The sequence below is a fragment of the Mustelus asterias genome, chromosome 21 (genome assembly GCF_964213995.1).
Source record: "Mustelus asterias chromosome 21, sMusAst1.hap1.1, whole genome shotgun sequence".
NCBI classification, from domain to species: Eukaryota; Metazoa; Chordata; class Chondrichthyes; order Carcharhiniformes; family Triakidae; genus Mustelus; species Mustelus asterias.
In genome coordinates, this window is record NC_135821.1 from 20431673 (window position 1) to 20446266 (window position 14594).

Here is a 14594-nt window from a genome sequence, read left to right on the forward strand (position 1 = left end):
GGCCGGGAATGGAGGGATACGGACCGCGTAGAGACGAAAGGTCTTTAGTTTAGAAAGGCGTCCTGTGTCGACGCAGGCTTGGAGGGCTGAAGGGCCTGTTCCTGTGCTGTACTCAATTCTTTGTATGGCCGATTCCTGTCAAAGTAACATGATGCACTTTATGATGTTTCAACATCAGAGATGCAGCAGAGAAACAGGCCATTCAGCCCAACAGCTGCATGCCAGTATTTCCGCTTCCCATGAACTTTCTCCCTCCCCTCTCCCTTCTAGCGTTATCAGCGTAACCGGCCGATGATTTTCTCTCTCATGCTCATTCAGCTTCTCCCTAAACGCAGCTACACCATTCATTACAACCCTGTGGTAGCCAAGTTCCACATTCCCCTCACTCTCTGGGTAAAGAAATTTCTCCTGCATTCCTGGCCTGGTCACTACCTGGTGTTGACGGCTTCTGGTTTCGCTCTTCCCTGCGAGTGGAAACATGCCCTGAGTGCCTAATCTATGAAGATCGTCTGTACATTTGAGCAGATTGTGTGCATGAACACGGACGTTCTGTCTGCCAAGGTTCGCAGGGAGTACATTAGAAACTCTCCGAGGACCCAGGAGACGCGGTGCTACTCTGAGTGACTGCTGACCTGGTGACGGTCCTCTTCTTGTAGTCCTTGGCCCACACTTTCCGAAGCAGATCGTCCAACCTGGCTGACCCCTCGCCTTGCACAGCTGCATCCCCATCCTCTGATACACTGACAATGTCGCAGTAAAAGAGAGACATGTCAAACCCACCAGGCTTCTTCAGATGCATCAGGTCAAGGATGATACCTGTACACAGACAAGGGCAGAGACAAAGACACGCCATTCACAGCATAGCAGCAAACGGCAAAGCTTCTGTTATTATTGCCTGCGAGATGATGGGCGGGATTTTCCAGCCATGCTCACCCCCAAGGGTCCATGTCCCGCTCGCTACGATTCCCGTGGTGGGCGGGACGGGAAAATTCCACCCAAACTTTTGACAAAAATGATCGGCAATTTTCCCTGCAACGTTTCTCAGATTCTTTAAGTTGGAGCTGGACCCAGTTCTTGATGAGGGTAAAGATTGTGAAGTACAGAAAATCAGATTTGATCTGTGATCTCCTAGACTGGTTTTGGTTGCCTGACGGGTTTGACTTTAGGCCTGTTTATTTGCCTTGATTAGCAGACTATGTCGGTGACTGTGGGGGAAGCGGGGAGTGGAGGGATAGAATGAGGAAAGAGAGGAAGAAGTGTTTAGTTCCGGTCTTCGTACCATCACGTCACAGGGCAGGCTGGCGTGGACTGCAGGTCTTACCCTTCCCTTTAGTTACCCTTTCCCTTTCGGTGCTGGCTGGCAGGACACCAACCCAGGTTGGGAAACAGCCTACTGGCCATCCCTACAGAACCACGCTTCAGGTGACAATCAGGACAGTGGAAGCAGTGAAGGGATTGTTCGATGAAGCTCCAATGCACAAATACAACACTGGTCTGGCCACTACACTGTCTAACCCTGCTTCAACACGACTGAATAGTTTGAAAGGGAGAAGAGTGGGTCTAAGGCTAGTATTTTAAACTTAAATAAAGGCAACTATGTGGGCATGAAAGCTGTGCTAGCTAAATGGACTGGAAGATTAGGCTAGGGGAAAGATCAAAAGACAACCAGTGGCAGACATTTAAGGGGCTATTTCAGAATATTCTGAATAAGTAAATTTCTACTATTAAAAATATTTGGAGGGGGAGGACCCACTTCTGTGGTTAACTAAAGAAGTTAAGGAAACTGTCAAACTTAAGGAAAAAGCATATAACTGCAGGTCAGATGATTGGTTAGAATGTGAAGAACAGCAGAGAATGACCAAAGGTTAATCAGGAGAAAGAAATTAGACCATGAAAGGAAGATGGCTAGAAATGTGAAAACTTATAGCATGTGTTTCTACAGGTGTTTAAACAGGAAAATAGCAAGTTAAGTGAGTCTTCGAGAGAGTGAGAATGAACCATAGAATCCCTACAGTGCAGAAGGAGACCATTCAGCCCATTGAGTCTGCACCGACTCTCCGAAAAAACATCTCACTCAGGTCCACCCAATCGATTTATCCCTGTAACCCCATGCATTTACCATGGCTAATCCACCTAACCTACAGTATCAGGGGAATTAGCTGGGTAAATACATAAGGTTTTGGGGATAGGGCCTGGGTGGGATTGTCAGTGAAGTGATTGTAAGTGTCAGGCAGATTAGCAGGGTAAATATGTGGGGTTACAGGAATAGGTCCTGTGTGGGATTGTGGTTGGTGCAGACTCGATGGCCTCCTTCTGCACTGTAGGGATTCCATGGGATTTTAAGGAAGTGTGTAAATGAGTTGGAGACGTTTCAGAGGGGGTTTGCTGGATCGATAGCTGGAACGAGCGGTTTATCTTATGGGGAAAGGTTGGGCAGACTGGGCTTGTTTCCACTGGAGTTTAGAAGGGTGAGGGGTGACTTGATTGAAGTAACTAAGATCCTGAACGGTCTGGACAAGGTGGGCATGGAAAGGATGTTTCTTCTTGTGGGAGAGTCCAGACCGAGCGGGCTCTGTTTTGAAATTAGTGGTCGCCCTTTTAGGACAGAGATGGAGAGAATTGTTTTCTTTCAGAGGGTTGCATGACTTTGGAACTCTCTGGCCGGAATTTACTGGCACGTCCGCTCGAGGTTCGTACGATCCCGCCCGAGGCTAACGGAGAATGCCGTTCTCCGAGCCTCACCCACCCCCGGAATCAGGGCAGGCGTGCCGGTAAAATTCCGGCCTCTGTCTCAGAAGGCAATGGGGGGTCACTGAATATCTTTAAGGCAGAGGTAGAGAGATTCTTGTTAGGCGAGGGAATCAAAGATTATTGTGGGTAGATGGGAATGTGGAATTTGAAACACAAACGTACAAGGCATGATCTCATTGAACGGCACAGCAGGCGGGAGGGGCCGAATGGCCTACTTACGCTCCAATTTTGTGCGAAGCACTATTTTCAATCTTGTCAAATCCATCCATTGCCTCAGCCCTCCCCGTCTCTGCGACCTGCACCCCAGTCCGATAACCCTCTGAAATCTCTGCTCTCAGGTGACAAGCTGAGGAAGAGGGTCTGCAGTGACCCAGAGGGTCAAGGATCGGGGGGGGGGGGGCGGCAGCCATAAGCCAGAGGGCTGGTAGCAAGAGGAAAGGTGAGGGAGTGGAAGAGGCGGGGAGCTGGAGGGGCAACGACAGGGAGGGTCAGCGAGTGGAATGTGTGGCACGTGGGAGATTCGGCAAGCGTGATGGGCAGAAAACCGGAGCGAAGTATATTTATATCTTTAAATTGATTTCATTTCAAAAGTTATTTCATCGACCGCTATAGTAATTCAGCAACATTAAATATTTTCACTCACAGGTTATCATGTTGAGAAATGTCCTACAGACTCTAAAGACAGCTTTCACATTGGTTTTAATGGGAAAACCTGATTTGTTTAAAGTTGTTTCACATAAAGTTGCACTTCACGGCAATGCAACTGCAATCTTAAGTGAGGACTTTATGATTCAACATCTTTGAACCAGTCGCTGACAAATCATAGAAATCATAGAAACCCTACAGTACAGAAAGAGGCCATTCGGTCCATCGAGTCTGCACCTACCACAATCCCACCCAGACCCTACCCCCATATTCCTACATATTTTACCCACTAATCCCTCTAACCTACGCATCCCAGGACACTAAGGGGCAATTTTAGCATGGCCAATCAACCTAACCCGCACATCTTTGGACTGTGGGAGGAAACTGGAGCACCCGGAGGAAACCCACGCAGACACGAGGAGAATGTGCAAACTCCACACAGACAGTGACCCAAGCCGGGAATCGAACCCAGGTCGCTGGAGCTGTGAAGCAGCAGTGCTAACCACTGTGCTACCGTGTCGCCCCGGTATCAAGCATCAAATGCTTGATGGGAACAGTGGTTTGCCTACCTGTCTCTCGCAGGTCATTGGCCTTTGTTCTAGTCAGTCGTGCTTTGGAGCTGTCTTTAGCATGTGGGTTGTCATTGTTGGTGAACAGCATGATGCGCTTGTGGCTCAGTTTCAGCGTGACGTCACTGAAGAGATTGGAGCAGACCCAGAGAGCATCGCTCAACGAGTCATCGGTACTGTGGCCTATGTTCTTCTTGAAGGACTTGTTCCCCTTCTCCCCCTCATACTGGTCCAACTCCAGTACTCGCTTAGCACCTGAGCCCAGACAGAGAGAGTCAGATTAGAACATCAATCTATTAAACACACCAGGGGAGGCGATGGCCCAGTGGTATTATCGCTAGACTATTTTACAAGCCTTTGGGAGAAGTAGCTTCTCCTCAACTCTGTTTTAAATTTGCTGCCCCTTATCCTAAGACTATGACCTCTCGTCCTAGAATGCCCCACCGGCAGAAGCATCCGCTCCACGTCTACTTTATCCTGTTGAAGGAGCCTTAGGTGAGTTGCTGCAGAGCATCTTACAGATGGTACACACGGCTGCCACTCGGTGGAGGAGAGTGAGAGTGTTGAAGGTGGTAGATGTGATGCCAATCAAGTGGACCGCTTTGTCCTGGATGGTGTCGAGTTTCTTGCGTGAAGTTGGAGCCGGACTCATCCGGGCAAGTGGGGAGTATTCCATTACACTCCTGACTTGTGCCCTGTAGATGGTGGACAGATATTGGGGGAGTCAGAAGGTGAGTTACTCCCCGCAGAGTTCCCAGCATCTGACCTGCATTTGTAACCACAATATTTCTATTCCACCAGGACCTCAAAACAATGCATCCAAGAACTTGTGCGTTTTGAACCTCAGTCTGAGCCGTTCTGCAAAATGGTGCCTCATGCCAGCCAGAGTTCCCCACACCTCCAGTGGAAGTGGGCTCGAGGAGGCACATGTTCTGCTCCATGGAAACAGAATCTCATCTGGACTTGAGCTGTCCGCTTAGCGGCTCTGGACGGGCTGAGATTGCGGTAATTAGCAATTAGGTCCAAGAATGGACATTAAATCTGGAGTTTCAAATAGACTATTCTTATTAGCAGAATGTTCATTCCATTCCTGTGGTCCAGACAAGTCCTAGAGAATTGTGAGTTGTAAACATGTGAAATTTATTTTCAGGGTTTTGTGGCTGAGGCAGAAAGGATGTTAACCCAACTGGACAGAGGGACGAAGGAAATGGGATCAAGGAAATATAGAATTTTACATACATGGTGGCACGGGTGGCACAGTGGTTAGCACTGCCGTCTCACTGCGCCAGGGGCCCGGGTTCGATTCCCGACTTCGGTCACTGTCTGCGTGGAGTCTGCACATTCTCCCCGTGGGTTTCCTTTGGAGGCTCCGGTTTCCTCCCACAGTCTGAAAGACGTACAGTTAGGTGGAATGGCCATGCTAAATTAACCCTTAGTGTCAGGGGATTAGCAGGGTAAAGACATGGGGTTGCGGGGATAGGGCCTGGGATTGTTGTCAGTGTTGACTCGAATGGCCTCTTTCTGCACTGTAGGATTCTATGGTGAGGAGGCCATTCAGTCCATCCTGTTGCCTGATCTTCATATCAGTGATCCAATGAGAAGACGGTGGGTAAATGTGAAAAATGCAACCAAAAAGCACCAATTGCATTGATATAGCGCCTTTCCCAATCCCAGATGTCCCAAAATGCTTTACAGTCAATACTTCTGAAGTGTATTCCCAGTATTCCGGCCAATAGTTACTTCTCAATCAACATCACTGAATGAGATTGCCTGGTTATTGTCACTTTACTGCTACCAGCTGCGTACCTACGCCACAACTTGCACAGAGCAGAGTCCCAAGGGAGGGACATACCCCACACCGAGTTTACATAGAAACATGGAAAAACTACAGCACAAACAGGCCCTTCGGCCCACAAGTTGTGCCGAACACATCCCTACCTTCTAGACCTACCTATAACCCTCCATCCTATTAAGCTCCATGTACTCATCCAGGAGTCTCTTAAAACACCTTATTGAGTTCGCCTCCACCACCACTGACGGCAGCCGATTCCACTCGCCCACCACCCTCTGTGTGAAAAACTTACCCCTAACATCTCCCTGTACCTACACCCCAGCACCCTAAACCTGTGTCCTCTCGTAGCAGACATTTCCACCCTGGGAAAAAGCCTCTGAGAGTCCACCCGATCTATGCCTCTCAACATCTTATACACCTCTATTAGGTCTCCTCTCATCCTTCGTCTCTCCAAGGAGAAAAGACCGAGCTCCCTCAGCCTATCCTCATAAGGCATGCCACTCAATCCAGGCAACATCCTTGTAAATCTCCTCTGCACCCTTTCAATCTTTTCCACATCCTTCCAATAGTGAGGCGACCAGAACTGAGCACAGTACTCCAAGTGGGGTCTGACGAGGGTCTTGTATAGCTGCATCATTATCCCCGGACTCCTAAACTCAATCCCTCGATTGATAAAGGCCAGCACACCATACGCCTTCTTAACCACCTCCTCCACCTGCGGGGCCGATTTTAGAGTCCTATGGACCCGGACCCCAAGGTCCTTCTGATCCTCTACAGTACTAAGAGTCTTCCCTTTATATTGTACTCCTTCATCCCATTTGACCTACCAAAATGGACCACGACGCATTTATCTGGGTTGAAGTCCATCTGCCACTTGTCCGCCCAGTCTTGCATCCTATCTATGTCCCTCTGTAACTTCTGACATCCCTCCAGACTATCCACAACCCCACCAACCTTCGTGTCGTCGGCAAACTTACCAACCCATCCCTCCGCTTCCTCATCCAGGTCATTTATGAAAATGACAAACAGCAAGGGTCCCAGAACAGATCCCTGGGGCATACCACTGGTGACCGACCTCCATTTAGAAAAAGACCCATCTATACACACTCTCTGCCTCCTTTAAACGGACTTGCTCCAGATCTGGGGGATAAACTTGCCTGGTGTGTCCAAGTCATGGAGGACATAAACATGCTTGAAGTCAACAGAGTTCTTGTGCTTTTGAGTCCCGAAGAACATGACAGCCAGAAGGTCACGGTCACTGCTAATAATCTTACTGGTGTAAACCCTGTGGACACACTGCAAGTAGAGAGAGTCTAATCAGTCAGCAGCACTATCAACTGACCTTTGCGGAAGGATATATTGGCCTTGGAGGGAGTACAGAGAAGGTTCACCAGGTTGATACCGGAGATGAGGGGGTGAGTTTATGAGGAGAGATTGAGTAGATTGGGCCTGTACTCGTTGGAGTTTAGAAGGCTGAGGGGAGATCTTATGGAGATATATAAGATAATGAAGGGGCTCAACAGGGTAGAGGCAGAGAGATTCTTTCCACTTAGAAAGGAAACAAGAACTAGAGGACACAGCCTCAAAATAAGGGGGAGTCAGTTTAGAACAGAGTTGAGGAGGAACTTCTTCTCTCAGAGGGTAGTGAATCTCTGGAATTCTCTGCCCATTGAAACAGTGGAGGCTACCTCGTTAAATATGTTTTCAAGTCACAGGTAGATAGATTTCTGATCAATAAGGGAATTAAGGGTTATGGGGAGCGGGCGGGTAAGTGGAACTAAACCACTATCAGATCAGCCATGATCTTATTGAATGGCGGGGCAGGCTTGAGGGGCTAGAAGGCCTACTCCTGCTCCTACTTCTTATGTTCTTATATTCTTAAAACACTCAGCACACGCAGACACAGGGAGAACATGCAAACTCCACACAGACAGTGACCCAAGCCGGGAATCGAACCTGGGTCCCTGGCGCTGTGAAGCAGCAGTGCTAACCACTGTGCCACCGTGCTGTCCCCTTTGTACGGTAGATTTTCTTCACAGTATTTTTGAAAAACATCAGGACAAATTTCAAAAACCTTTTTTGAGGTAAAAATGTGCCTTGAATGTTTTTAAGAAGAGGGACTGTGTGTGTGTGTCTCTCAGAGATGTGAGGGAGAGACAGACATCTGGTTTTATAGGACCATTAGAGTATCAGGCATAGGAACAGAAGGAGGCCTTTCAACCCATCGAGTCTATTCCACCATTCAATGAGATCATGACTGATCTGATGTGATAATCCTCAACTCCACTTTCCCGCCTTATCCCCAAGACCCTCGATTCCCTGACTGATTAAAAATCTGTCTACCTCAGCCCTGAACATACAGAACGACTGTCACCTACAGCACTGTCACTGGTCTCCTCTTACCTGAATAGTCATGTCGAATGCTGAAGTGGCCTCACCATTCATTTCAAACATGGCCTCCGAGGCATCGATGAGGAAGACTAAGCTGTCCCTGCCTGCGTATCGAACGTCCTCTGAAACATAAATCAACACGTCACAACCTTAACTGATGGAAAAGAGCGGCAGGTGATAAAACTGAGTAATCGCAGCTTGTGATCATTCTCCAACCACTACACGCTTCTTTGTATTAGGAGGGATTTATGGTGTTTGTAACAGCTGGACATCTCTGTGAGTGGATGTAATACATTCTCTTTTGTTAAAAAAAATCGATAGCTGTGGCCCAACGCCTTTCTAAACGACCTGCTAGAACCGCAGGGTCATCACTCAGAGAAGGCCCCGGAAAGACTGCAGGGGTGGGGGGTGGGGGGGTGTCACCCTGGTTTGATTTGTTTTGTCACATGGATTAGTATACAGTGAAAAGTATTGTTTCTTGTACGCTATACAGACAAAACATACCATTCATAGAGAAGGAAAGGAGAGAGTGTAGAACGTAGTGTTATAGTCATAGCCAGGATGTAGAGAAAGATCAACTTAATGCGAGGTAGGTCCATTCAAAAGTCCGATGGTAGCAGGGGTGCACGGTGGCACAGTGGTTAGCACTGCTGCCTCACAGCGCCAGGGACCCGGGTTCAATTCCAGCCTCCGGTCACTGTCTGTGTGGAGTTTGCCCGTTCTCCCCGTGGGTTTCCTCCGGGTGCTCCGGTTTCCTCCCACACTCCAATGATGTGCAGATTAGGTTGATTGACTATGCTAAATTGTCCCTTAGTGTCAGGGGGATTAGCAAGGTAAATATGTGGGGTTACGGGGATAGGGCCTGGGTGGGATAGTTGGCGGTGCGGGCTCGATGGGCCAAATGGCCTCCTCCTGCACTGTAGGATTCTATGATTCGAAGAAACTGTTTTTGAGTCGGTTGGTACCATGATCTCAGATTTTTGCATCTTTTTCCCGACGGAAGAAGGTGGAAGAGAGAATGACTGGGGTACGTGGGGTCCTTAATTATGCTGGCTGCTTTGCCAAGGCAGTGGGAAGTGTAGACAGTGTCAATGGATGGGAGGCTGGTTTGTGTGATGGATTGGGCTACCTTCACGACCTTTTGTAGTTCCTTGCGGTCTTGGGCAGAGCAGGAGCCATACCAAGCTGTGATACAACCAGAAAGGATGCTTTCTATCTTGCATCTGTAAAAGTTGGTGAGAGTCGTGGCGGACATACGACTCTCACCAACACCTACAGATGCATCATCGAAAGCATTCTTCCAGTTGTATTTCCTTAGTCTCCTCAGAAAATAGAGGCGTTGGTGGGTTTCTTAATGATAGCGTTTTACTCATCTAATAAAATCAAATAACTGGGGATGCTGGAAATCTGAAATAAAAATAGAAAATGCTGGAAAAATTCAGCAGGTCTGGCAGTGTCTGTGGAGAGAGAAAGGATTCAGATCTTTCTGAAGTTGTGGCTGAGTCACATGGGAGGAATACCTTCACTGTGCCACCTGTCATGAAGCTGGAAATGTGTTTGCAAAAATTGAATTAAGAAAGACTTGGAAGTACTGTGAACTGTCAGGGAGATAGTGTTCAACTTGAAGAGGACAAAGACGGGGCTGATGGAATGGACAAGTATCAGATTAAATGTAATGCTGAGAAACGCAAAATGATTCGGCACGCTAGCACAGTGGTTAGCACTGCTGCTTCACAGCTCCAGAGACCTGGGTTCGATTCCCGGCTTGGGTCACTGTCTGTGTGGAGTTTGCACATTCTCCTCGTGTCTGCGTGGGTTTCCTCCGGGTGCTCCGGTTTCCTCCCACAGTCCAAAGATGTGCGGGTTATGTTGATTGGCCATGCTAAAAATTGCCCTCAGTGTCCTGAGATGCGTAGGTTAGAGGGAGTAGTGGGTAAATATGTAGGGATATGGCGGTAGGGCCTGGGTGGGATTGTGGTCAGTGCAGACTCGATGGGCCGAATAGCCTCTTTCTGATTCATTTTGGTCGGAAGAATGCATAGGACACAATATAAAATAAAACAAACAATTCTAAAGTGGGTGCTGGAGCAGAGAGACCTGGGTGTATATGTGCATAAATCACTGAAGGTGGCAGGACAAGTTGAGAAAGTGGATAAAAAGGCACATGGGACCTTGGTCTTTATAAATAACAGCACAGAGTACAACAGCAAGGGAGTGAAAATGAATTTTTACAAAACACTGGTCCAGCATCAACTGGAGTATTGCGTCCAATTCTGGAGATTGCAATTTAGGAAAGATATGACGGCTTCAGAAAAGGTCCAGGTGGTTCCAGGGATGAGGGACTTCAGTTATGTGGATAGATTGGAGAAGTTGGAACTGTTTTCCTTGGAAAAGTTCAAAATCACGAGGGATCTGGACAGAGTCAAGAGGGAGAAACTGTTCCCATTGGTGGCAGGATCAAGAACCAGAGGACCAATGCACCTAACCAGCACATCTTTCCGGAGGAAACTGAGCACCTGGAGGAAACCCACACAGACACGGGGAGAATGTGCAGACTCCGCACAGTCACCCAAGCCGAGAGTCAAACATGGATCCCTGGCGCTGTGAGGCAGTAGTGCTAATCACTGTGCCACCCTATATAACATCTGGGTGAAGCACTACTGAGTACTGTTCTGTCACTCATTGAGGCCATGGTTTCAGGTCAGGATTAGAATTATCAAAACGTGCGCAGTGTGTTGTACTTAAACATAATAAATAGGAACAGGAATGCTCCACCATTCAATAAGATCACGGCTGATTTGATTGTGGCCTTAACTCCACTTCCCTGCCTGTTTCCCTCTCCTATCAAAAACCCGTCTCATCAGCCTCGAATGTTCTTATTATCTAGAGGTGTACAGCATGTTAGAATCGTAGAATCCTACAGTGCAGAAGGAGGCCATTTGGCCCATCAGGGGTTATGCTGCAACTGTACAAGACCTTGGTGAGACCACATTTGGAATATTGTGTGCAGTTCTGGTCACCTCACTATAAGAAGGATGTGGAAGCGCTGGAAAGAGTGCAAAGGAGATTTAAGACCATAAGACCATAAGACATAGGAGCGGAAGTAAGGCCATTCGGCCCATCGAGTCCACTCCACCATTCAATCATGGTTGATTTCAACTCCATTTACCCGCTCTCTCCCCATAGCCCTTAATTCCTCGAGAAATCAAGAATTTATCAATTTCTGTCTTGAAGACGCTCAACGTCTCGGCCTCCACAGCCCTCTGTGGCAATGAATTCCACAGACCCACCACTCTCTGGCTGAAGAAATTTCTCCTCATCTCTGTTCTAAAGTGACTCCCTTTTATTCTAAGGCTGTGCCCCCGCGTCCTAGTCTCCCCTGTTAATGGAAACAACTTCCCTACGTCCATCCTATCTAAGCCGTTCATTATCTTGTAAGTTTCTATCAGATCTCCCCTCAACCTCCTAAACTCCAATGAATATAATCCCACGATCCTCAGACGTTCATCGTATGTCAGGCCTACCATTCCTGGGATCATCCGTGTGAATCTCCGCTGGACCCGCTCCAGTGCCAGTATGTCCTTCCTGAGGTGTGGGGCCCAAAATTGCTCACAGTACTCCAAATGGGGCCTAACCAGTGCTTTATAAAGCCTCAGAAGTACATCCCTGCTTTTGTATTCCAAGCCTCTTGAGATAAATGACAACATTACATTTGCTTTCTTAATTACGGACTCAACCTGCAAGTTTACCTTTAGAGAATCCTGGACTAGGACTCCCAAGTCCCTTTGCACTTTAGCATTATGAATTTTGTCACCGTTTAGAAAATAGTCCATGCCTCTATTCTTTTTTCCAAAGTGTACGACCTCGCACTTGCCCACGTTGAATTTCATCAGCCACTTCTTGGACCACTCTCCTAAACTGTCTAAATCTTTCTGCAGCCTCCCCACCTCCTCAATACTACCTGCCCCTCCACCTATCTTTGTATCATCGGCAAACTTGGCCAGAATGCTCCCAGTCCCGTCATCTAGATCGTTAATATATAAAGAGAACAGCTGTGGCCCCAACACTGAACCCTGCGGGACACCACTTGTCACCGGTTGCCATTCTGAGAAAGAACCTTTTATCCCAACTCTCTGCCTTCTGTCTGACAGCCAATCGTCAATCCATGTTAGTACCTTGCCTCGAATACCATGGGCCCTTATTTTACTCAGCAGTCTCCCGTGAGGCACCTTGTCAAAGGCCTTTTGGAAGTCAAGATAGATAACATCCATTGGCTCTCCTTGGTCTAACCTATTTGTTATCTCTTCAAAGAACTCTAACAGGTTTGTCAGGCACGACCTCCCCTTACTAAATCCATGCTGACTTGTCTTAATCCGACCCTGCACTTCCAAGAATTTAGAAATCTCATCCTTAACGATGGATTCTAGAATTTTGCCAACAACTGAGGTTAGGCTAATTGGCCTATAATTTTCCATCTTTTTTCTTGTTCCCTTCTTGAACAGTGGGGTTACAACAGCGATTTTCCAATCCTCTGGGACTTTCCCTGACTCCAGTGACTTTTGAAAGATCATAACTAACGCCTCCACTATTTCTTCAGCTATCTCCTTTAGAACTCTAGGATGTAGCCCATCTGGGCCCGGAGATTTATCAATTTTCAGACCTTTTAGTTTCTCTAGCACTTTCTCCTTTGTGATGGCAACCATATTCAACTCTGCCCCCTGACTTTCCTGAATTGTTGGGATATTACTCATGTCTTCTACTGTGAAGACTGACGCAAAGTACTTATTAAGTTCCTCAGCTATTTCCTTGTCTCCCATCACTAGATTACCAGCGTCATTTTGGAGCGGCCCAATGTCTACTTTTGCCTCCCGTTTGTTTTTAATGTATTTAAAGAAACTTTTACTATCATTCCTAATGTTACTGGCTAGCCTACCTTCATATTTGATCCTCTCCTTCCTTATTTCTCTCTTTGTTATCCTCTGTTTGTTTTTATAGCCTTCCCAATCTTCTGACTTCCCACTACTCTTTGCCACATTATAGGCTCTCTCTTTTGCCTTGATGCATTCCCTGACTTCCTTTGTCAGCCATGGCTGCCTAATCCCCCCTCTGATAACCTTTCTTTTGTTTGGGATGAACCTCTGCACTGTGTCCTCAATTACTCCCAGAAACTCCTGCCATTGCTGTTCTACTGTCTTTCCCACTAGGCTCTGCTTCCAGTCGATTTTTGTCAGTTCCTCCCTCATGCGCCTGTAATTACCTTTATTTAACTGTAGAACCTTCACATCTGATTCTGCCTTCCTTCTTTCAAATTGCAGACTGAATTCTACCATATTATGATCACTGCTTCCTAAGTGTTCCCTTACTTTAAGGGAACACTTAGGATGCTGCCTGGTTTGGGGGGTAGGTCTTATGAGGAAAGGTTGAGGGAGCTCGGGTTTTTCTCTCTGGAGCGGAGGAGGTTGAGGGGAGACTTAATAGAGGTTTATAAAATGATGAAGGGGATAGATAGAGTGAACGTTCAAAGACTATTTCCTCGGGTGGATGGAGCTATTACAAGGGGGCATAGCTATAGGGTTCATGGTGGAAGATATAGGAAGGATGTCCGAGGTAGGTTCTTTACTCAGAGAGTGGTTGGGGTGTGGAATGGACTGCCTGCAGTGATAGTGGAGTCAGACACTTTAGGAACATTTAAGCGGTTATTGGATAGGCACATGGAGCACACCAGGATGATAGGGAGTGGGATAGCTTGATCTTGGTTTCAGACAAAGCTCGGCACAACATCGTGGGCCAAAGGGCCTGTTCTGTGCTGTACTGTTCTATGTTCTATCAAGTCTGCTCTGACCACAATCCCACCAGGCCCTATCCCCATGCATTTACCCTAGCTAGCCCCCCTGACACTGAGGTGCAATTTAGCATGGACAATACATCTAACTCGCACATCTTTGGACTGTGGGAGGAAACCAGTGGACCCAGAGGAAATCCACACAGACACGGGGGGGATGTGCAAACTCTACACAGACAGTGACCAAAGCCGGGAATTGAACCCGGGTCCCTGGCGCTGTGAGGCAGCAGTGCTAACCACTGTGCCACCGTGCCGTTGTAAACCTAGGGTTCACATTTGACCTACCTTCATTTTCCTCTGCCTCCTCTGGATCCTCCTCATCTTCATTCCTAAAGTGTGACTGCCAATCCGCCATATCGGCTGTGGAGGAAGTGCCAACTCCCCTGTCAGGTAGAAGTACAAGGGACAACATTAACCAAAGGAGACATTCCTGGATCATGGGATTAGCCCAGGGAAGTGACAGAGACAAGGTGGCAGAATAATTCAGTCACTTTGGACTCAAAAAGATTTAAAAACAAAACAGTGCCTTGATTGGTTTCACTTCTTCAAGGGCATACAGCTCTCTCAATCGGAGCTAGTGTAGACCATAGAATCATAGAAACCC

General features: G+C 47.5%; 1 pseudogene across 1 annotated transcript in view; it reads right to left on the reverse strand.

Annotated features, from left to right (window-relative positions):
• The window catches only part of LOC144509190 (X-ray repair cross-complementing protein 5-like), a 32464-nt pseudogene extending 18097 nt beyond the window's left edge, over positions 1-14367 (reverse strand). The window contains exons 1-5 of the transcript XR_013500413.1: positions 14276-14367; positions 8161-8270; positions 6915-7053; positions 3966-4220; positions 633-816 (exon numbers count right to left, since the gene is read on the reverse strand). The product of XR_013500413.1 is annotated as an X-ray repair cross-complementing protein 5-like (transcript). The remainder of the gene's footprint in view (positions 1-632; positions 817-3965; positions 4221-6914; positions 7054-8160; positions 8271-14275) is intronic.
• Between the last annotated feature and the right edge of the window lie 227 nt (positions 14368-14594).